Below are 21,109 nucleotides of genomic sequence, written 5' to 3'. Positions count from 1 at the left end.
TCAACCTCCTTCACTTGACGGGGGTGTGCCCAAGCAGGGGCCCTCCTGAGCCCTAGTCCAACTCATACTTACCTGGCAGGGGAGATACCATGATCACGCAGGTGGTTCTCCTAGGGTGAGGCTCATCCATTGCACTCTGGGTGTGCTGACCCCTGCGATTTCCCCAAATGCGGGAAACTCGACTGCATAATTTGTGGTAGTGGGGGACTGCGTTCGCGCTTTCCCCTGATCATCTCTGGTAAAAGTCAGATCTTTTTGTGTGCTGCTGGTGCTGTCTCTTCCTTTGCTGTTTCCATCCTTTTCTTCATTTCAACCCTCCCTCCACTGGACCCCTGTGCCCGTTAAGGTGCGCTTCTATCTTTCACTCAGCGCTCTCTTCTCATCTCTTCTCCTGTGCGCTGGCTGCATGCTTCCTTGCTTTTTCCGGCCTTGTACTGTGCTTCGCATATACAACCAATACAGGGCGCTGCAGGACCCACACGGTTTCATTTGCTTTGTAAAGTAGGCCCCCAGATTGTGTCAGATATGAGGGGGAGAGAGAAAAAAAACTTTGCTCCCTCATTTCATGCAGTAGCTTGTCTACTTTGTAAAATGGTAGGCCTCGCTGGGCTGCCGTAGTCTTCCTACACATAGTAAGCGTTTAAATTGAGGCGGCGAAAACTAGAAGAAAGAGAGCATTTTTGGTTTGCGTGCAGATTTTGGGCAGGTGGATTGGTGGCAAAACACAAAGTATTTGTCTATGGTGCTTATAAGACGGGGGACAAAAGAAAAAAAATCACATTTGCTTTTGGTTCACTTGCTTGAGAAATACGCTTTTTGGGCCATTTGGGTGAAACAACTTTTGACGTGTTCAAATCAGTAAAAAGACTAATGGCTTTTTTGAGACTACAAAGTCTTTTGAAAGAAAAAACAAACAAACAAAAACCAAGGTATAATTTGTGTGAGTGCCGCAGGGGGGATAAGAAAGAAAGAAAAAATAAATAAAAATAAATCCGTGACGACAACGTTCGGACGAGCGCTAACGTCGGAAAATGGTCTCGGTGCGAGGATGAGAAAACCCTCAGCAGCGAGGGGGTTAAATCTCAAGCTGCCTTTTATATTTTATTTTCCAATTTAAGAACCCATTGAGACATAGGACGGTGCACTGCCTGTTGCTTTTCATATGGAGATGAGGGTTGCAGCTACTGTAACTGTGCCCGACTGCTTTTATGACATGACGGTATGCAAATTCATCTGCTGCAGTGTGCCCTGGGAAGGATTTGCACTAGTTGTGCGCATAGTTTGGGGGTGCTTCAGGAACAGTCACCCTTCCGCCTTCCCATGTCAACGTGAAGAGATGCAGCCTCCCTGCAGTTTTCTTTTCCCGTCCCCTGCCGAGAGTTCACTTGTCATGGCTCCGGTCAACCTCCTTCACTTGATGGGGGTGTGCCCAAGCAGGGGCCCTCCTGAGCCCTAGTCCAACTCATACTTACCTGGCAGGGGAGATACCATGATCACGCAGGTGGTTCTCCTAGGGTGAGGCTCATCCATTGCACTCTGGGTGTGCTGACCCCTGCGATTTCCCCAAATGCGGGAAACTCGACTGCATAATTTGTGGTAGTGGGGGACTGCGTTCGCGCTTTCCCCTGATCATCTCTGGTAAAAGTCAGATCTTTTTGTGTGCTGCTGGTGCTGTCTCTTCCTTTGCTGTTTCCATCCTTTTCTTCATTTCAACCCTCCCTCCACTGGACCCCTGTGCCCGTTAAGGTGCGCTTCTATCTTTCACTCAGCGCTCTCTTCTCATCTCTTCTCCTGTGCGCTGGCTGCATGCTTCCTTGCTTTTTCCGGCCTTGTACTGTGCTTCGCATATACAACCAATACAGGGCGCTGCAGGACCCACACGGTTTCATTTGCTTTGTAAAGTAGGCCCCCAGATTGTGTCAGATATGAGGGGGAGAGACAAAAAAAACTTTGCTCCCTCATTTCATGCAGTAGCTTGTCTACTTTGTAAAATGGTAGGCCTCGCTGGGCTGCCGTAGTCTTCCTACACATAGTAAGCGTTTAAATTGAGGCGGCGAAAACTAGAAGAAAGAGAGCATTTTTGGTTTGCGTGCAGATTTTGGGCAGGTGGATTGGTGGCAAAACACAAAGTATTTGTCTATGGTGCTTATAAGACGGGGGACAAAATAAAAAAAATCACATTTGCTTTTGGTTCACTTGCTTGAGAAATACGCTTTTTGGGCCATTTGGGTGAAACAACTTTTGACGTGTTCAAATCAGTAAAAAGACTAATGGCTTTTTTGAGACTACAAAGTCTTTTGAAAGAAAAAACAAACAAACAAAAACCAAGGTATAATTTGTGTGAGTGCCGCAGGGGGGATAAGAAAGAAAGAAAAAATAAATAAAAATAAATCCGTGACGACAACGTTCGGACGAGCGCTAACGTCGGAAAATGGTCTCGGTGCGAGGATGAGAAAACCCTCAGCAGCGAGGGGGTTAAATCTCAAGCTGCCTTTTATATTTTATTTTCCAATTTAAGAACCCATTGAGACATAGGACGGTGCACTGCCTGTTGCTTTTCATATGGAGATGAGGGTTGCAGCTACTGTAACTGTGCCCGACTGCTTTTATGACATGACGGTATGCAAATTCATCTGCTGCAGTGTGCCCTGGGAAGGATTTGCACTAGTTGTGCGCATAGTTTGGGGGTGCTTCAGGAACAGTCACCCTTCCGCCTTCCCATGTCAACGTGAAGAGATGCAGCCTCCCTGCAGTTTTCTTTTCCCGTCCCCTGCCGAGAGTTCACTTGTCATGGCTCCGGTCAACCTCCTTCACTTGACGGGGGTGTGCCCAAGCAGGGGCCCTCCTGAGCCCTAGTCCAACTCATACTTACCTGACAGGGGAGATACCATGATCACGAAGGTGGTTCTCCCAGGGCGAGGCTCATCCATTGCACTCCGGGTGTGCTGACCCCTGCGATTTCCCCAAATGCGGGAAACTCGACTGCATAATTTGTGGTAGTGGGGGACTGCGTTCGCGCTTTCCCCTGATCATCTCTGGTAAAAGTCAGATCTTTTTGTGTGCTGGTGGTGCTGTCTCTTCCTTTGCTGTTTCCATTCTTTTCTTCATTTCAACCCTCCCTCCACTGGACCCCTGTGCCCGTTAAGGTGCGCTTCTATCTTTCACTCAGCGCTCTCTTCTCATCTCTTCTCCTGTGCGCTGGCTGCATGCTTCCTTGCTTTTTCCGGCCTTGTACTGTGCTTCGCATATACAACCAATACAGGGCGCTGCAGGACCCACACGGTTTCACTTGCTTTGTAAAGTAGGCCCCCAGATTGTGTCAGATATGAGGGGGAGAGAGAAAAAAAACTTTGCTCCCTCATTTCATGCAGTAGCTTGTCTACTTTGTAAAATGGTAGGCCTCGCTGGGCTGCCGTAGTCTTCCTACACATAGTAAGCGTTTAAATTGAGGCGGCGAAAACTAGAAGAAAGAGAGCATTTTTGGTTTGCGTGCAGATTTTGGGCAGGTGGATTGGTGGCAAAACACAAAGTATTTGTCTATGGTGCTTATAAGACGGGGGACAAAAGAAAAAAAATCACATTTGCTTTTGGTTCACTTGCTTGAGAAATACGCTTTTTGGGCCATTTGGGTGAAACAACTTTTGACGTGTTCAAATCAGTAAAAAGACTAATGGCTTTTTTGAGACTACAAAGTCTTTTGAAAGAAAAAACAAACAAACAAAAACCAAGGTATAATTTGTGTGAGTGCCGCAGGGGGGATAAGAAAGAAAGAAAAAATAAATAAAAAGAAATCCGTGACGACGACGTTCGGACGAGCGCTAACGTCGGAAAATGGTCTCGCTCGGTGCGAGGATGAGAAAACCCTCAGCAGCGAGGGGGTTAAATCTCAAGCTGCCTTTTATATTTTATTTTCCAATTTAAGAACCCATTGAGACATAGGACGGTGCACTGCCTGTTGCTTTTCATATGGAGATGAGGGTTGCAGCTACTGTAACTGTGCCTGACTGCTTTTATGACATGACGGTATGCAAATTCATCTGCTGCAGTGTGCCCTGGGAAGTATTTGCACTAGTTGTGCGCATAGTTTGGGGGTGCTTCAGGAACAGTCACCCTTCCGCCTTCCCATGTCAACGTGAAGAGATGCAGCCTCCCTGCAGTTTTCTTTTCCCGTCCCCTGCCGAGAGTTCACTTGTCATGGCTCCGGTCAACCTCCTTCACTTGACGGGGGTGTGCCCAAGCAGGGGCCCTCCTGAGCCCTAGTCCAACTCATACTTACCTGGCAGGGGAGATACCATGATCACGAAGGTGGTTCTCCCAGGGCGAGGCTCATCCATTGCACTCCGGGTGTGCTGACCCCTGCGATTTCCCCAAATGCGGGAAACTCGACTGCATAATTTGTGGTAGTGGGGGACTGCGTTCGCGCTTTCCCCTGATCATCTCTGGTAAAAGTCAGATCTTTTTGTGTGCTGCTGGTGCTGTCTCTTCCTTTGCTGTTTCCATCCTTTTCTTCATTTCAACTCTCCCTCCACTGGACCCCTGTGCCCGTTAAGGTGCGCTTCTATCTTTCACTCAGCGCTCTCTTCTCATCTCTTCTCCTGTGCGCTGGCTGCATGCTTCCTTGCTTTTTCCGGCCTTGTACTGTGCTTCGCATATACAACCAATACAGGGCGCTGCAGGACCCACACGGTTTCACTTGCTTTGTAAAGTAGGCCCCCAGATTGTGTCAGATATGAGGGGGAGAGAGAAAAAAAACTTTGCTCCCTCATTTCATGCAGTAGCTTGTCTACTTTGTAAAATGGTAGGCCTCGCTGGGCTGCCGTAGTCTTCCTACACATAGTAAGCGTTTAAATTGAGGCGGCGAAAACTAGAAGAAAGAGAGCATTTTTGGTTTGCGTGCAGATTTTGGGCAGGTGGATTGGTGGCAAAACACAAAGTATTTGTCTATGGTGCTTATAAGACGGGGGACAAAAGAAAAAAAATCACATTTGCTTTTGGTTCACTTGCTTGAGAAATACGCTTTTTGGGCCATTTGGGTGAAACAACTTTTGACGTGTTCAAATCAGTAAAAAGACTAATGGCTTTTTTGAGACTACAAAGTCTTTTGAAAGAAAAAACAAACAAACAAAAACAAAGGTATAATTTGTGTGAGTGCCGCAGGGGGGATAAGAAAGAAAGAAAAAATAAATAAAAAGAAATCCGTGACGACGACGTTCGGACGAGCGCTAACGTCGGAAAATGGTCTCGGTGCGAGGATGAGAAAACCCTCAGCAGCGAGGGGGTTAAATCTCAAGCTGCCTTTTATATTTTATTTTCCAATTTAAGAACCCATTGAGACATAGGACGGTGCACTGCCTGTTGCTTTTCATATGGAGATGAGGGTTGCAGCTACTGTAACTGTGCCCGACTGCTTTTATGACATGACGGTATGCAAATTCATCTGCTGCAGTGTGCCCTGGGAAGGATTTGCACTAGTTGTGCGCATAGTTAGGGGGTGCTTCAGGAACAGTCACCCTTCCGCCTTCCCATGTCAACGTGAAGAGATGCAGCCTCCCTGCAGTTTTCTTTTCCCGTCCCCTGCCGAGAGTTCACTTGTCATGGCTCCGGTCAACCTCCTTCACTTGACGGGGGTGTGCCCAAGCAGGGGCCCTCCTGAGCCCTAGTCCAACTCATACTTACCTGGCAGGGGAGATATCATGATCACGAAGGTGGTTCTCCCAGGGCGAGGCTCATCCATTGCACTCCGGGTGTGCTGACCCCTGCGATTTCCCCAAATGCGGGAAACTCGACTGCATAATTTGTGGTAGTGGGGGACTGCGTTCGTGCTTTCCCCTGATCATCTCTGGTAAAAGTCAGATCTTTTTGTGTGCTGCTGGTGCTGTCTCTTCCTTTGCTGTTTCCATCCTTTTCTTCATTTCAACCCTCCCTCCACTGGACCCCTGTGCCCGTTAAGGTGCGCTTCTATCTTTCACTCAGCGCTCTCTTCTCATCTCTTCTCCTGTGCGCTGGCTGCATGCTTCCTTGCTTTTTCCGGCCTTGTACTGTGCTTCGCATATACAACCAATACAGGGCGCTGCAGGACCCACACGGTTTCACTTGCTTTGTAAAGTAGGCCCCCAGATTGTGTCAGATATGAGGGGGAGAGAGAAAAAAAACTTTGCTCCCTCATTTCATGCAGTAGCTTGTCTACTTTGTAAAATGGTAGGCCTCGCTGGGCTGCCGTAGTCTTCCTACACATAGTATGCGTTTAAATTGAGGCGGCGAAAACTAGAAGAAAGAGAGCATTTTTGGTTTGCGTGCAGATTTTGGGCAGGTGGATTGGTGGCAAAACACAAAGTATTTGTCTATGGTGCTTATAAGACGGGGGACAAAAGAAAAAAAATCACATTTGCTTTTGGTTCACTTGCTTGAGAAATACGCTTTTTGGGCCATTTGGGTGAAACAACTTTTGACGTGTTCAAATCAGTAAAAAGACTAATGGCTTTTTTGAGACTACAAAGTCTTTTGAAAGAAAAAACAAACAAACAAAAACCAAGGTATAATTTGTGTGAGTGCCGCAGGGGGGATAAGAAAGAAAGAAAAAATAAATAAAAAGAAATCCGTGACGACGACGTTCGGACGAGCGCTAACGTCGGAAAATGGTCTCGGTGCGAGGATGAGAAAACCCTCAGCAGCGAGGGGGTTAAATCTCAAGCTGCCTTTTATATTTTATTTTCCAATTTAAGAACCCATTGAGACATAGGACGGTGCACTGCCTGTTGCTTTTCATATGGAGATGAGGGTTGCAGCTACTGTAAACTGTGCCCGACTGCTTTTATGACATGACGGTATGCAAATTCATCTGCTGCAGTGTGCCCTGGGAAGGATTTGCACTAGTTGTGCGCATAGTTTGGGGGTGCTTCAGGAACAGTCACCCTTCCGCCTTCCCATGTCAACGTGAAGAGATGCAGCCTCCCTGCAGTTTTCTTTTCCCGTCCCCTGCCGAGAGTTCACTTGTCATGGCTCCGGTCAACCTCCTTCACTTGACGGGGGTGTGCCCAAGCAGGGGCCCTCCTGAGCCCTAGTCCAACCTATACTTACCTGGCAGGGGAGATACCATGATCACGAAGGTGGTTCTCCCAGGGCGAGGCTCATCCATTGCACTCCGGGTGTGCTGACCCCTGCGATTTCCCCAAATGCGGGAAACTCGACTGCATAATTTGTGGTAGTGGGGGACTGCGTTCGCGCTTTCCCCTGATCATCTCTGGTAAAAGTCAGATCTTTTTGTGTGTTGCTGGTGCTGTCTCTTCCTTTGCTGTTTCCATCCTTTTCTTCATTTCAACCCTCCCTCCACTGGACCCCTGTGCCCGTTAAGGTGCGCTTCTATCTTTCACTCAGCGCTCTCTTCTCATCTCTTCTCCTGTGCGCTGGCTGCATGCTTCCTTGCTTTTTCCGGCCTTGTACTGTGCTTCGCATATACAACCAATACAGGGCGCTGCAGGACCCACACGGTTTCACTTGCTTTGTAAAGTAGGCCCCCAGATTGTGTCAGATATGAGGGGGAGAGAGAAAAAAAACTTTGCTCCCTCATTTCATGCAGTAGCTTGTCTACTTTGTAAAATGGTAGGCCTCGCTGGGCTGCCGTAGTCTTCCTACACATAGTATGCGTTTAAATTGAGGCGGCGAAAACTAGAAGAAAGAGAGCATTTTTGGTTTGCGTGCAGATTTTGGGCAGGTGGATTGGTGGCAAAACACAAAGTATTTGTCTATGGTGCTTATAAGACGGGGGACAAAAGAAAAAAAATCACATTTGCTTTTGGTTCACTTGCTTGAGAAATACGCTTTTTGGGCCATTTGGGTGAAACAACTTTTGACGTGTTCAAATCAGTAAAAAGACTAATGGCTTTTTTGAGACTACAAAGTCTTTTAAAGAAAAAAAAAAACAAACAAAAACCAAGGTATAATTTGTGTGAGTGCCGCAGGGGGGATAAGAAAGAAAGAAAAAATAAATAAAAAGAAATCCGTGACGACGACGTTCGGACGAGCGCTAACGTCGGAAAATGGTCTCGGTGCGAGGATGAGAAAACCCTCAGCAGCGAGGGGGTTAAATCTCAAGCTGCCTTTTATATTTTATTTTCCAATTTAAGAACCCATTGAGACATAGGACGGTGCACTGCCTGTTGCTTTTCATATGGAGATGAGGGTTGCAGCTACTGTAACTGTGCCCGACTGCTTTTATGACATGCGGTATGCAAATTCATCTGCTGCAGTGTGCCCTGGGAAGTATTTGCACTAGTTGTGCGCATAGTTTGGGGGTGCTTCAGGAACAGTCACCCTTCCGCCTTCCCATGTCAACGTGAAGAGATGCAGCCTCCCTGCAGTTTTCTTTTCCCGTCCCCTGCCGAGAGTTCACTTGTCATGGCTCCGGTCAACCTCCTTCACTTGACGGGGGTGTGCCCAAGCAGGGGCCCTCCTGAGCCCTAGTCGAACCTATACTTACCTGGCAGGGGAGATACCATGATCACGAAGGTGGTTCTCCCAGGGCGAGGCTCATCCATTGCACTCCGGGTGTGCTGACCCCTGCGATTTCCCCAAATGCGGGAAACTTGACTGCATAATTTGTGGTAGTGGGGGACTGCGTTCGCGCTGTCCCCTCATCATCTCTGGTAAAAGTCAGATCTTTTTGTGTGCTGCTGGTGCTGTCTCTTCCTTTGCTGTTTCCATCCTTTTCTTCATTTCAACCCTCCCTCCACTGGACCCCTGTGCCCGTTAAGGTGCGCTTCTATCTTTCACTCAGCGCTCTCTTCTCATCTCTTCTCCTGTGCGCTGGCTGCATGCTTCCTTGCTTTTTCCGGCCTTGTACTGTGCTTCGCATATACAACCAATACAGGGCGCTGCAGGACCCACACGGTTTCATTTGCTTTGTAAAGTAGGCCCCCAGATTGTGTCAGATATGAGGGGGAGAGACAAAAAAAACTTTGCTCCCTCATTTCATGCAGTAGCTTGTCTACTTTGTAAAATGGTAGGCCTCGCTGGGCTGCCGTAGTCTTCCTACACATAGTAAGCGTTTAAATTGAGGCGGCGAAAACTAGAAGAAAGAGAGCATTTTTGGTTTGCGTGCAGATTTTGGGCAGGTGGATTGGTGGCAAAACACAAAGTATTTGTCTATGGTGCTTATAAGACGGGGGACAAAAGAAAAAAAATCACATTTGCTTTTGGTTCACTTGCTTGAGAAATACGCTTTTTGGGCCATTTGGGTGAAACAACTTTTGACGTGTTCAAATCAGTAAAAAGACTAATGGCTTTTTTGAGACTACAAAGTCTTTTGAAAGAAAAAACAAACAAACAAAAACCAAGGTATAATTTGTGTGAGTGCCGCAGGGGGGATAAGAAAGAAAGAAAAAATAAATAAAAATAAATCCGTGACGACAACGTTCGGACGAGCGCTAACGTCGGAAAATGGTCTCGGTGCGAGGATGAGAAAACCCTCAGCAGCGAGGGGGTTAAATCTCAAGCTGCCTTTTATATTTTATTTTCCAATTTAAGAACCCATTGAGACATAGGACGGTGCACTGCCTGTTGCTTTTCATATGGAGATGAGGGTTGCAGCTACTGTAACTGTGCCCGACTGCTTTTATGACATGACGGTATGCAAATTCATCTGCTGCAGTGTGCCCTGGGAAGGATTTGCACTAGTTGTGCGCATAGTTTGGGGGTGCTTCAGGAACAGTCACCCTTCCGCCTTCCCATGTCAACGTGAAGAGATGCAGCCTCCCTGCAGTTTTCTTTTCCCGTCCCCTGCCGAGAGTTCACTTGTCATGGCTCCGGTCAACCTCCTTCACTTGACGGGGGTGTGCCCAAGCAGGGGCCCTCCTGAGCCCTAGTCCAACTCATACTTACCTGGCAGGGGAGATACCATGATCACGAAGGTGGTTCTCCCAGGGCGAGGCTCATCCATTGCGATTTCCCCAAATGCGGGAAACTCGACTGCATAATTTGTGGTAGTGGGGGACTGCGTTCGTGCTTTCCCCTCATCATCTCTGGTAAAAGTCAGATCTTTTTGTGTGCTGCTGGTGCTGTCTCTTCCTTTGCTGTTTCCATCCTTTTCTTCATTTCAACCCTCCCTCCACTGGACCCCTGTGCCCGTTAAGGTGCGCTTCTATCTTTCACTCAGCGCTCTCTTCTCATCTCTTCTCCTGTGCGCTGGCTGCATGCTTCCTTGCTTTTTCCGGCCTTGTACTGTGCTTCGCATATACAACCAATACAGGGCGCTGCAGGACCCACACGGTTTCACTTGCTTTGTAAAGTAGGCCCCCAGATTGTGTCAGATATGAGGGGGAGAGAGAAAAAAAACTTTGCTCCCTCATTTCATGCAGTAGCTTGTCTACTTTGTAAAATGGTAGGCCTCGCTGGGCTGCCGTAGTCTTCCTACACATAGTATGCGTTTAAATTGAGGCGGCGAAAACTAGAAGAAAGAGAGCATTTTTGGTTTGCGTGCAGATTTTGGGCAGGTGGATTGGTGGCAAAACACAAAGTATTTGTCTATGGTGCTTATAAGACGGGGGACAAAAGAAAAAAAATCACATTTGCTTTTGGTTCACTTGCTTGAGAAATACGCTTTTTGGGCCATTTGGGTGAAACAACTTTTGACGTGTTCAAATCAGTAAAAAGACTAATGGCTTTTTTGAGACTACAAAGTCTTTTGAAAGAAAAAACAAACAAACAAAAACCAAGGTATAATTTGTGTGAGTGCCGCAGGGGGGATAAGAAAGAAAGAAAAAATAAATAAAAAGAAATCCGTGACGACGACGTTCGGACGAGCGCTAACGTCGGAAAATGGTCTCGGTGCGAGGATGAGAAAACCCTCAGCAGCGAGGGGGTTAAATCTCAAGCTGCCTTTTATATTTTATTTTCCAATTTAAGAACCCATTGAGACATAGGACGGTGCACTGCCTGTTGCTTTTCATATGGAGATGAGGGTTGCAGCTACTGTAAACTGTGCCCGACTGCTTTTATGACATGACGGTATGCAAATTCATCTGCTGCAGTGTGCCCTGGGAAGGATTTGCACTAGTTGTGCGCATAGTTTGGGGGTGCTTCAGGAACAGTCACCCTTCCGCCTTCCCATGTCAACGTGAAGAGATGCAGCCTCCCTGCAGTTTTCTTTTCCCGTCCCCTGCCGAGAGTTCACTTGTCATGGCTCCGGTCAACCTCCTTCACTTGACGGGGGTGTGCCCAAGCAGGGGCCCTCCTGAGCCCTAGTCCAACCTATACTTACCTGGCAGGGGAGATACCATGATCACGAAGGTGGTTCTCCCAGGGCGAGGCTCATCCATTGCACTCCGGGTGTGCTGACCCCTGCGATTTCCCCAAATGCGGGAAACTCGACTGCATAATTTGTGGTAGTGGGGGACTGCGTTCGCGCTTTCCCCTGATCATCTCTGGTAAAAGTCAGATCTTTTTGTGTGTTGCTGGTGCTGTCTCTTCCTTTGCTGTTTCCATCCTTTTCTTCATTTCAACCCTCCCTCCACTGGACCCCTGTGCCCGTTAAGGTGCGCTTCTATCTTTCACTCAGCGCTCTCTTCTCATCTCTTCTCCTGTGCGCTGGCTGCATGCTTCCTTGCTTTTTCCGGCCTTGTACTGTGCTTCGCATATACAACCAATACAGGGCGCTGCAGGACCCACACGGTTTCACTTGCTTTGTAAAGTAGGCCCCCAGATTGTGTCAGATATGAGGGGGAGAGAGAAAAAAAACTTTGCTCCCTCATTTCATGCAGTAGCTTGTCTACTTTGTAAAATGGTAGGCCTCGCTGGGCTGCCGTAGTCTTCCTACACATAGTATGCGTTTAAATTGAGGCGGCGAAAACTAGAAGAAAGAGAGCATTTTTGGTTTGCGTGCAGATTTTGGGCAGGTGGATTGGTGGCAAAACACAAAGTATTTGTCTATGGTGCTTATAAGACGGGGGACAAAAGAAAAAAAATCACATTTGCTTTTGGTTCACTTGCTTGAGAAATACGCTTTTTGGGCCATTTGGGTGAAACAACTTTTGACGTGTTCAAATCAGTAAAAAGACTAATGGCTTTTTTGAGACTACAAAGTCTTTTAAAGAAAAAAAAAAACAAACAAAAACCAAGGTATAATTTGTGTGAGTGCCGCAGGGGGGATAAGAAAGAAAGAAAAAATAAATAAAAAGAAATCCGTGACGACGACGTTCGGACGAGCGCTAACGTCGGAAAATGGTCTCGGTGCGAGGATGAGAAAACCCTCAGCAGCGAGGGGGTTAAATCTCAAGCTGCCTTTTATATTTTATTTTCCAATTTAAGAACCCATTGAGACATAGGACGGTGCACTGCCTGTTGCTTTTCATATGGAGATGAGGGTTGCAGCTACTGTAACTGTGCCCGACTGCTTTTATGACATGCGGTATGCAAATTCATCTGCTGCAGTGTGCCCTGGGAAGGATTTGCACTAGTTGTGCGCATAGTTTGGGGGTGCTTCAGGAACAGTCACCCTTCCGCCTTCCCATGTCAACGTGAAGAGATGCAGCCTCCCTGCAGTTTTCTTTTCCCGTCCCCTGCCGAGAGTTCACTTGTCATGGCTCCGGTCAACCTCCTTCACTTGACGGGGGTGTGCCCAAGCAGGGGCCCTCCTGAGCCCTAGTCGAACCTATACTTACCTGGCAGGGGAGATACCATGATCACGAAGGTGGTTCTCCCAGGGCGAGGCTCATCCATTGCACTCCGGGTGTGCTGACCCCTGCGATTTCCCCAAATGCGGGAAACTTGACTGCATAATTTGTGGTAGTGGGGGACTGCGTTCGCGCTGTCCCCTCATCATCTCTGGTAAAAGTCAGATCTTTTTGTGTGCTGCTGGTGCTGTCTCTTCCTTTGCTGTTTCCATCCTTTTCTTCATTTCAACCCTCCCTCCACTGGACCCCTGTGCCCGTTAAGGTGCGCTTCTATCTTTCACTCAGCGCTCTCTTCTCATCTCTTCTCCTGTGCGCTGGCTGCATGCTTCCTTGCTTTTTCCGGCCTTGTACTGTGCTTCGCATATACAACCAATACAGGGCGCTGCAGGACCCACACGGTTTCATTTGCTTTGTAAAGTAGGCCCCCAGATTGTGTCAGATATGAGGGGGAGAGACAAAAAAAACTTTGCTCCCTCATTTCATGCAGTAGCTTGTCTACTTTGTAAAATGGTAGGCCTCGCTGGGCTGCCGTAGTCTTCCTACACATAGTAAGCGTTTAAATTGAGGCGGCGAAAACTAGAAGAAAGAGAGCATTTTTGGTTTGCGTGCAGATTTTGGGCAGGTGGATTGGTGGCAAAACACAAAGTATTTGTCTATGGTGCTTATAAGACGGGGGACAAAAGAAAAAAAATCACATTTGCTTTTGGTTCACTTGCTTGAGAAATACGCTTTTTGGGCCATTTGGGTGAAACAACTTTTGACGTGTTCAAATCAGTAAAAAGACTAATGGCTTTTTTGAGACTACAAAGTCTTTTGAAAGAAAAAACAAACAAACAAAAACCAAGGTATAATTTGTGTGAGTGCCGCAGGGGGGATAAGAAAGAAAGAAAAAATAAATAAAAATAAATCCGTGACGACAACGTTCGGACGAGCGCTAACGTCGGAAAATGGTCTCGGTGCGAGGATGAGAAAACCCTCAGCAGCGAGGGGGTTAAATCTCAAGCTGCCTTTTATATTTTATTTTCCAATTTAAGAACCCATTGAGACATAGGACGGTGCACTGCCTGTTGCTTTTCATATGGAGATGAGGGTTGCAGCTACTGTAACTGTGCCCGACTGCTTTTATGACATGACGGTATGCAAATTCATCTGCTGCAGTGTGCCCTGGGAAGGATTTGCACTAGTTGTGCGCATAGTTTGGGGGTGCTTCAGGAACAGTCACCCTTCCGCCTTCCCATGTCAACGTGAAGAGATGCAGCCTCCCTGCAGTTTTCTTTTCCCGTCCCCTGCCGAGAGTTCACTTGTCATGGCTCCGGTCAACCTCCTTCACTTGACGGGGGTGTGCCCAAGCAGGGGCCCTCCTGAGCCCTAGTCCAACTCATACTTACCTGGCAGGGGAGATACCATGATCACGAAGGTGGTTCTCCCAGGGCGAGGCTCATCCATTGCGATTTCCCCAAATGCGGGAAACTCGACTGCATAATTTGTGGTAGTGGGGGACTGCGTTCGTGCTTTCCCCTCATCATCTCTGGTAAAAGTCAGATCTTTTTGTGTGCTGCTGGTGCTGTCTCTTCCTTTGCTGTTTCCATCCTTTTCTTCATTTCAACCCTCCCTCCACTGGACCCCTGTGCCCGTTAAGGTGCGCTTCTATCTTTCACTCAGCGCTCTCTTCTCATCTCTTCTTCTGTGCGCTGGCTGCATGCTTCCTTGCTTTTTCCGGCCTTGTACTGTGCTTCGCATATACAACCAATACAGGGCGCTGCAGGACCCACACGGTTTCACTTGCTTTGTAAAGTAGGCCCCCAGATTGTGTCAGATATGAGGGGGAGAGAGAAAAAAAACTTTGCTCCCTCATTTCATGCAGTAGCTTGTCTACTTTGTAAAATGGTAGGCCTCGCTGGGCTGCCGTAGTCTTCCTACACATAGTATGCGTTTAAATTGAGGCGGCGAAAACTAGAAGAAAGAGAGCATTTTTGGTTTGCGTGCAGATTTTGGGCAGGTGGATTGGTGGCAAAACACAAAGTATTTGTCTATGGTGCTTATAAGACGGGGGACAAAAGAAAAAAAATCACATTTGCTTTTGGTTCACTTGCTTGAGAAATACGCTTTTTGGGCCATTTGGGTGAAACAACTTTTGACGTGTTCAAATCAGTAAAAAGACTAATGGCTTTTTTGAGACTACAAAGTCTTTTGAAAGAAAAAACAAACAAACAAAAACCAAGGTATAATTTGTGTGAGTGCCGCAGGGGGGATAAGAAAGAAAGAAAAAATAAATAAAAAGAAATCCGTGACGACGACGTTCGGACGAGCGCTAACGTCGGAAAATGGTCTCGGTGCGAGGATGAGAAAACCCTCAGCAGCGAGGGGGTTAAATCTCAAGCTGCCTTTTATATTTTATTTTCCAATTTAAGAACCCATTGAGACATAGGACGGTGCACTGCCTGTTGCTTTTCATATGGAGATGAGGGTTGCAGCTACTGTAAACTGTGCCCGACTGCTTTTATGACATGACGGTATGCAAATTCATCTGCTGCAGTGTGCCCTGGGAAGGATTTGCACTAGTTGTGCGCATAGTTTGGGGGTGCTTCAGGAACAGTCACCCTTCCGCCTTCCCATGTCAACGTGAAGAGATGCAGCCTCCCTGCAGTTTTCTTTTCCCGTCCCCTGCCGAGAGTTCACTTGTCATGGCTCCGGTCAACCTCCTTCACTTGACGGGGGTGTGCCCAAGCAGGGGCCCTCCTGAGCCCTAGTCCAACTCATACTTACCTGGCAGGGGAGATACCATGATCACGAAGGTGGGTTTCCCAGGGCGAGGCTCATCCATTGCACTCCGGGTGTGCTGACCCCTGCGATTTCCCCAAATGCGGGAAACTCGACTGCATAATTTGTGGTAGTGGGGGACTGCGTTCGCGCTTTCCCCTGATCATCTCTGGTAAAAGTCAGATCTTTTTGTGTGCTGGTGGTGCTGTCTCTTCCTTTGCTGTTTCCATCCTTTTCTTCATTTCAACCCTCCCTCCACTGGACCCCTGTGCCCGTTAAGGTGCGCTTCTATCTTTCACTCAGCGCTCTCTTCTCATCTCTTCTCCTGTGCGCTGGCTGCATGCTTCCTTGCTTTTTCCGGCCTTGTACTGTGCTTCGCATATACAACCAATACAGGGCGCTGCAGGACCCACACGGTTTCACTTGCTTTGTAAAGTAGGCCCCCAGATTGTGTCAGATATGAGGGGGAGAGAGAAAAAAAACTTTGCTCCCTCATTTCATGCAGTAGCTTGTCTACTTTGTAAAATGGTAGGCCTCGCTGGGCTGCCGTAGTCTTCCTACACATAGTAAGCGTTTAAATTGAGGCGGCGAAAACTAGAAGAAAGAGAGCATTTTTGGTTTGCGTGCAGATTTTGGGCAGGTGGATTGGTGGCAAAACACAAAGTATTTGTCTATGGTGCTTATAAGACGGGGGACAAAAGAAAAAAAATCACATTTGCTTTTGGTTCACTTGCTTGAGAAATACGCTTTTTGGGCCATTTGGGTGAAACAACTTTTGACGTGTTCAAATCAGTAAAAAGACTAATGGCTTTTTTGAGACTACAAAGTCTTTTGAAAGAAAAAACAAACAAACAAAAACCAAGGTATAATTTGTGTGAGTGCCGCAGGGGGGATAAGAAAGAAAGAAAAAATAAATAAAAAGAAATCCGTGACGACGACGTTCGGACGAGCGCTAACGTCGGAAAATGGTCTCGCTCGGTGCGAGGATGAGAAAACCCTCAGCAGCGAGGGGGTTAAATCTCAAGCTGCCTTTTATATTTTATTTTCCAATTTAAGAACCCATTGAGACATAGGACGGTGCACTGCCTGTTGCTTTTCATATGGAGATGAGGGTTGCAGCTACTGTAACTGTGCCCGACTGCTTTTATGACATGACGGTATGCAAATTCATCTGCTGCAGTGTGCCCTGGGAAGGATTTGCACTAGTTGTGCGCATAGTTTGGGGGTGCTTCAGGAACAGTCACCCTTCCGCCTTCCCATGTCAACGTGAAGAGATGCAGCCTCCCTGCAGTTCTCTTTTCCCGTCCCCTGCCGAGAGTTCACTTGTCATGGCTCCGGTCAACCTCCTTCACTTGACGGGGGTGTGCCCAAGCAGGGGCCCTCCTGAGCCCTAGTCCAACTCATACTTACCTGGCAGGGGAGATACCATGATCACGAAGGTGGTTCTCCCAGGGCGAGGCTCATCCATTGCACTCCGGGTGTGCTGACCCCTGCGATTTCCCCAAATGCGGGAAACTCGACTGCATAATTTGTGGTAGTGGGGGACTGTGTTCGCGCTTTCCCCTCATCATCTCTGGTAAAAGTCAGATCTTTTTGTGTGCTGCTGGTGCTGTCTCTTCCTTTGCTGTTTCCATCCTTTTCTTCATTTCAACCCTCCCTCCACTGGACCCCTGTGCCCGTTAAGGTGCGCTTCTATCTTTCACTCAGCGCTCTCTTCTCATCTCTTCTCCTGTGCGCTGGCTGCATGCTTCCTTGCTTTTTCCGGCCTTGTACTGTGCTTCGCATATACAACCAATACAGGGCGCTGCAGGACCCACACGGTTTCACTTGCTTTGTAAAGTAGGCCCCCAGATTGTGTCAGATATGAGGGGGAGAGAGAAAAAAAACTTTGCTCCCTCATTTCATGCAGTAGCTTGTCTACTTTGTAAAATGGTAGGCCTCGCTGGGCTGCCGTAGTCTTCCTACACATAGTAAGCGTTTAAATTGAGGCGGCGAAAACTAGAAGAAAGAGAGCATTTTTGGTTTGCGTGCAGATTTTGGGCAGGTGGATTGGTGGCAAAACACAAAGTATTTGTCTATGGTGCTTATAAGACGGGGGACAAAAGAAAAAAAATCACATTTGCTTTTGGTTCACTTGCTTGAGAAATACGCTTTTTGGGCCATTTGGGTGAAACAACTTTTGACGTGTTCAAATCAGTAAAAAGACTAATGGCTTTTTTGAGACTACAAAGTCTTTTGAAAGAAAAAACAAACAAACAAAAACCAAGGTATAATTTGTGTGAGTGCCGCAGGGGGGATAAGAAAGAAAGAAAAAATAAATAAAAAGAAATCCGTGACGACGACGTTCGGACGAGCGCTAACGTCGGAAAATGGTCTCGCTCGGTGCGAGGATGAGAAAACCCTCAGCAGCGAGGGGGTTAAATCTCAAGCTGCCTTTTATATTTTATTTTCCAATTTAAGAACCCATTGAGACATAGGACGGTGCACTGCCTGTTGCTTTTCATATGGAGATGAGGGTTGCAGCTACTGTAACTGTGCCCGACTGCTTTTATGACATGACGGTATGCAAATTCATCTGCTGCAGTGTGCCCTGGGAAGGATTTGCACTAGTTGTGCGCATAGTTTGGGGGTGCTTCAGGAACAGTCACCCTTCCGCCTTCCCATGTCAACGTGAAGAGATGCAGCCTCCCTGCAGTTCTCTTTTCCCGTCCCCTGCCGAGAGTTCACTTGTCATGGCTCCGGTCAACCTCCTTCACTTGACGGGGGTGTGCCCAAGCAGGGGCCCTCCTGAGCCCTAGTCCAACTCATACTTACCTGGCAGGGGAGATACCATGATCACGAAGGTGGTTCTCCCAGGGCGAGGCTCATCCATTGCACTCCGGGTGTGCTGACCCCTGCGATTTCCCCAAATGCGGGAAACTCGACTGCATAATTTGTGGTAGTGGGGGACTGTGTTCGCGCTTTCCCCTCATCATCTCTGGTAAAAGTCAGATCTTTTTGTGTGCTGCTGGTGCTGTCTCTTCCTTTGCTGTTTCCATCCTTTTCTTCATTTCAACCCTCCCTCCACTGGACCCCTGTGCCCGTTAAGGTGCGCTTCTATCTTTCACTCAGCGCTCTCTTCTCATCTCTTCTCCTGTGCGCTGGCTGCATGCTTCCTTGCTTTTTCCGGCCTTGTACTGTGCTTCGCATATACAACCAATACAGGGCGCTGCAGGACCCACACGGTTTCACTTGCTTTGTAAAGTAGGCCCCCAGATTGTGTCAGATATGAGGGGGAGAGAGAAAAAAAACTTTGCTCCCTCATTTCATGCAGTAGCTTGTCTACTTTGTAAAATGGTAGGCCTCGCTGGGCTGCCGTAGTCTTCCTACACATAGTAAGCGTTTAAATTGAGGCGGCGAAAACTAGAAGAAAGAGAGCATTTTTGGTTTGCGTGCAGATTTTGGGCAGGTGGATTGGTGGCAAAACACAAAGTATTTGTCTATGGTGCTTATAAGACGGGGGACAAAAGAAAAAAAATCACATTTGCTTTTGGTTCACTTGCTTGAGAAATACGCTTTTTGGGCCATTTGGGTGAAACAACTTTTGACGTGTTCAAATCAGTAAAAAGACTAATGGCTTTTTTGAGACTACAAAGTCTTTTGAAAGAAAAAACAAACAAACAAAAACCAAGGTATAATTTGTGTGAGTGCCGCAGGGGGGATAAGAAAGAAAGAAAAAATAAATAAAAAGAAATCCGTGACGACGACGTTCGGACGAGCGCTAACGTCGGAAAATGGTCTCGCTCGGTGCGAGGATGAGAAAACCCTCAGCAGCGAGGGGGTTAAATCTCAAGCTGCCTTTTATATTTTATTTTCCAATTTAAGAACCCATTGAGACATAGGACGGTGCACTGCCTGTTGCTTTTCATATGGAGATGAGGGTTGCAGCTACTGTAAACTGTGCCCGACTGCTTTTATGACATGACGGTATGCAAATTCATCTGCTGCAGTGTGCCCTGGGAAGGATTTGCACTAGTTGTGCGCATAGTTTGGGGGTGCTTCAGGAACAGTCACCCTTCCGCCTTCCCATGTCAACGTGAAGAGATGCAGCCTCCCTGCAGTTTTCTTTTCCCGTCCCCTGCCGAGAGTTCACTTGTCATGGCTCCGGTCAACCTCCTTCACTTGACGGGGGTGTGCCCAAGCAGGGGCCCTCCTGAGCCCTAGTCCAACCTATACTTACCTGGCAGAGGAGATACCATGATCACGAAGGTGGTTCTCCCAGGGCGAGGCTCATCCATTGCACTCCGGGTGTGCTGACCCCTGCGATTTCCCCAAATGCGGGAAACTCGACTGCATAATTTGTGGTAGTGGGGGACTGCGTTTGCACTTTCCCCTGATCATCTCTGGTAAAAGTCAGATCTTTTTGTGTGTTGCTGGTGCTGTCTCTTCCTTTGCTGTTTCCATCCTTTTCTTCATTTCAACCCTCCCTCCACTGGACCCCTGTGCCCGTTAAGGTGCGCTTCTATCTTTCACTCAGCGCTCTCTTCTCATCTCTTCTCCTGTGCGCTGGCTGCATGCTTCCTTGCTTTTTCCGGCCTTGTACTGTGCTTCGCATATACAACCAATACAGGGCGCTGCAGGACCCACACGGTTTCACTTGCTTTGTAAAGTAGGCCCCCAGATTGTGTCAGATATGAGGGGGAGAGAGAAAAAAAACTTTGCTCCCTCATTTCATGCAGTAGCTTGTCTACTTTGTAAAATGGTAGGCCTCGCTGGGCTGCCGTAGTCTTCCTACACATAGTATGCGTTTAAATTGAGGCGGCGAAAACTAGAAGAAAGAGAGCATTTTTGGTTTGCGTGCAGATTTTGGGCAGGTGGATTGGTGGCAAAACACAAAGTATTTGTCTATGGTGCTTATAAGACGGGGGACAAAAGAAAAAAAATCACATTTGCTTTTGGTTCACTTGCTTGAGAAATACGCTTTTTGGGCCATTTGGGTGAAACAACTTTTGACGTGTTCAAATCAGTAAAAAGACTAATGGCTTTTTTGAGACTACAAAGTCTTTTAAAGAAAAAAAAAACAAACAAAAACCAAGGTATAATTTGTGTGAGTGCCGCAGGGGGGATAAGAAAGAAAGAAAAAATAAATAAAAAGAAATCCGTGACGACGACGTTCGGACGAGCGCTAACGTCGGAAAATGGTCTCGGTGCGAGGATGAGAAAACCCTCAGCAGCGAGGGGGTTAAATCTCAAGCTGCCTTTTATATTTTATTTTCCAATTTAAGAACCCATTGAGACATAGGACGGTGCACTGCCTGTTGCTTTTCATATGGAGATGAGGGTTGCAGCTACTGTAACTGTGCCCGACTGCTTTTATGACATGACGGTATGCAAATTCATCTGCTGCAGTGTGCCCTGGGAAGGATTTGCACTAGTTGTGCGCATAGTTTGGGGGTGCTTCAGGAACAGTCACCCTTCCGCCTTCCCATGTCAACGTGAAGAGATGCAGCCTCCCTGCAGTTTTCTTTTCCCGTCCCCTGCCGAGAGTTCACTTGTCATGGCTCCGGTCAACCTCCTTCACTTGACGGGGGTGTGCCCAAGCAGGGGCCCTCCTGAGCCCTAGTCCAACCTATACTTACCTGGCAGGGGAGATACCATGATCACGAAGGTGGTTCTCCCAGGGCGAGGCTCATCCATTGCACTCC

General features: G+C 47.6%; 13 non-coding genes and 2 pseudogenes across 13 annotated transcripts; all 15 read left to right on the top strand.

Moving 5' to 3' along the window:
* Nucleotides 1–64: 64 nt before the first annotated feature.
* Nucleotides 65–228, top strand: LOC134958222 (U1 spliceosomal RNA). Its single transcript, XR_010186915.1, has one exon. It is a non-coding gene; the product is annotated as a U1 spliceosomal RNA (small nuclear RNA).
* A 1,236-nt stretch (nt 229–1,464) lies between these two features.
* On the top strand, nt 1,465–1,628 carry LOC134958217 (U1 spliceosomal RNA). The gene has a single exon (XR_010186914.1). It is a non-coding gene; the product is annotated as a U1 spliceosomal RNA (small nuclear RNA).
* A 1,236-nt stretch (nt 1,629–2,864) lies between these two features.
* On the top strand, nt 2,865–3,028 carry LOC134958552 (U1 spliceosomal RNA). The gene has a single exon (XR_010187057.1). It is a non-coding gene; the product is annotated as a U1 spliceosomal RNA (small nuclear RNA).
* A 1,240-nt stretch (nt 3,029–4,268) lies between these two features.
* Nucleotides 4,269–4,432, top strand: LOC134957240 (U1 spliceosomal RNA). The gene has a single exon (XR_010186534.1). It is a non-coding gene; the product is annotated as a U1 spliceosomal RNA (small nuclear RNA).
* A 1,236-nt stretch (nt 4,433–5,668) lies between these two features.
* Nucleotides 5,669–5,832, top strand: LOC134958378 (U1 spliceosomal RNA). Its single transcript, XR_010186980.1, has one exon. It is a non-coding gene; the product is annotated as a U1 spliceosomal RNA (small nuclear RNA).
* Nucleotides 5,833–7,069: 1,237 nt separating this feature from the next.
* Nucleotides 7,070–7,233, top strand: LOC134957236 (U1 spliceosomal RNA). The gene has a single exon (XR_010186533.1). It is a non-coding gene; the product is annotated as a U1 spliceosomal RNA (small nuclear RNA).
* A 1,235-nt stretch (nt 7,234–8,468) lies between these two features.
* Nucleotides 8,469–8,632, top strand: LOC134958115 (U1 spliceosomal RNA). Its single transcript, XR_010186881.1, has one exon. It is a non-coding gene; the product is annotated as a U1 spliceosomal RNA (small nuclear RNA).
* A 1,236-nt stretch (nt 8,633–9,868) lies between these two features.
* On the top strand, nt 9,869–10,009 carry LOC134959382 (U1 spliceosomal RNA; annotated as a pseudogene).
* Nucleotides 10,010–11,246: 1,237 nt separating this feature from the next.
* On the top strand, nt 11,247–11,410 carry LOC134957230 (U1 spliceosomal RNA). The gene has a single exon (XR_010186532.1). It is a non-coding gene; the product is annotated as a U1 spliceosomal RNA (small nuclear RNA).
* Nucleotides 11,411–12,645: 1,235 nt separating this feature from the next.
* LOC134958111 (U1 spliceosomal RNA) lies at nt 12,646–12,809 on the top strand. Its single transcript, XR_010186880.1, has one exon. It is a non-coding gene; the product is annotated as a U1 spliceosomal RNA (small nuclear RNA).
* Nucleotides 12,810–14,045: 1,236 nt separating this feature from the next.
* On the top strand, nt 14,046–14,186 carry LOC134959371 (U1 spliceosomal RNA; annotated as a pseudogene).
* A 1,237-nt stretch (nt 14,187–15,423) lies between these two features.
* On the top strand, nt 15,424–15,587 carry LOC134958424 (U1 spliceosomal RNA). The gene has a single exon (XR_010187001.1). It is a non-coding gene; the product is annotated as a U1 spliceosomal RNA (small nuclear RNA).
* Nucleotides 15,588–16,827: 1,240 nt separating this feature from the next.
* Nucleotides 16,828–16,991, top strand: LOC134957821 (U1 spliceosomal RNA). The gene has a single exon (XR_010186758.1). It is a non-coding gene; the product is annotated as a U1 spliceosomal RNA (small nuclear RNA).
* Nucleotides 16,992–18,231: 1,240 nt separating this feature from the next.
* LOC134957818 (U1 spliceosomal RNA) lies at nt 18,232–18,395 on the top strand. Its single transcript, XR_010186757.1, has one exon. It is a non-coding gene; the product is annotated as a U1 spliceosomal RNA (small nuclear RNA).
* A 1,241-nt stretch (nt 18,396–19,636) lies between these two features.
* On the top strand, nt 19,637–19,800 carry LOC134958772 (U1 spliceosomal RNA). The gene has a single exon (XR_010187112.1). It is a non-coding gene; the product is annotated as a U1 spliceosomal RNA (small nuclear RNA).
* The last annotated feature ends 1,309 nt before the right edge of the window (nt 19,801–21,109 follow it).

The sequence above is a fragment of the Pseudophryne corroboree genome, chromosome 1, assembly GCF_028390025.1.
Source record: "Pseudophryne corroboree isolate aPseCor3 chromosome 1, aPseCor3.hap2, whole genome shotgun sequence".
NCBI lineage: Eukaryota > Metazoa > Chordata > Amphibia > Anura > Myobatrachidae > Pseudophryne > Pseudophryne corroboree.
The sequence above is the reverse complement of the archived record's forward strand: the minus strand, read 5'-3'. Positions and strand labels throughout refer to the sequence as shown.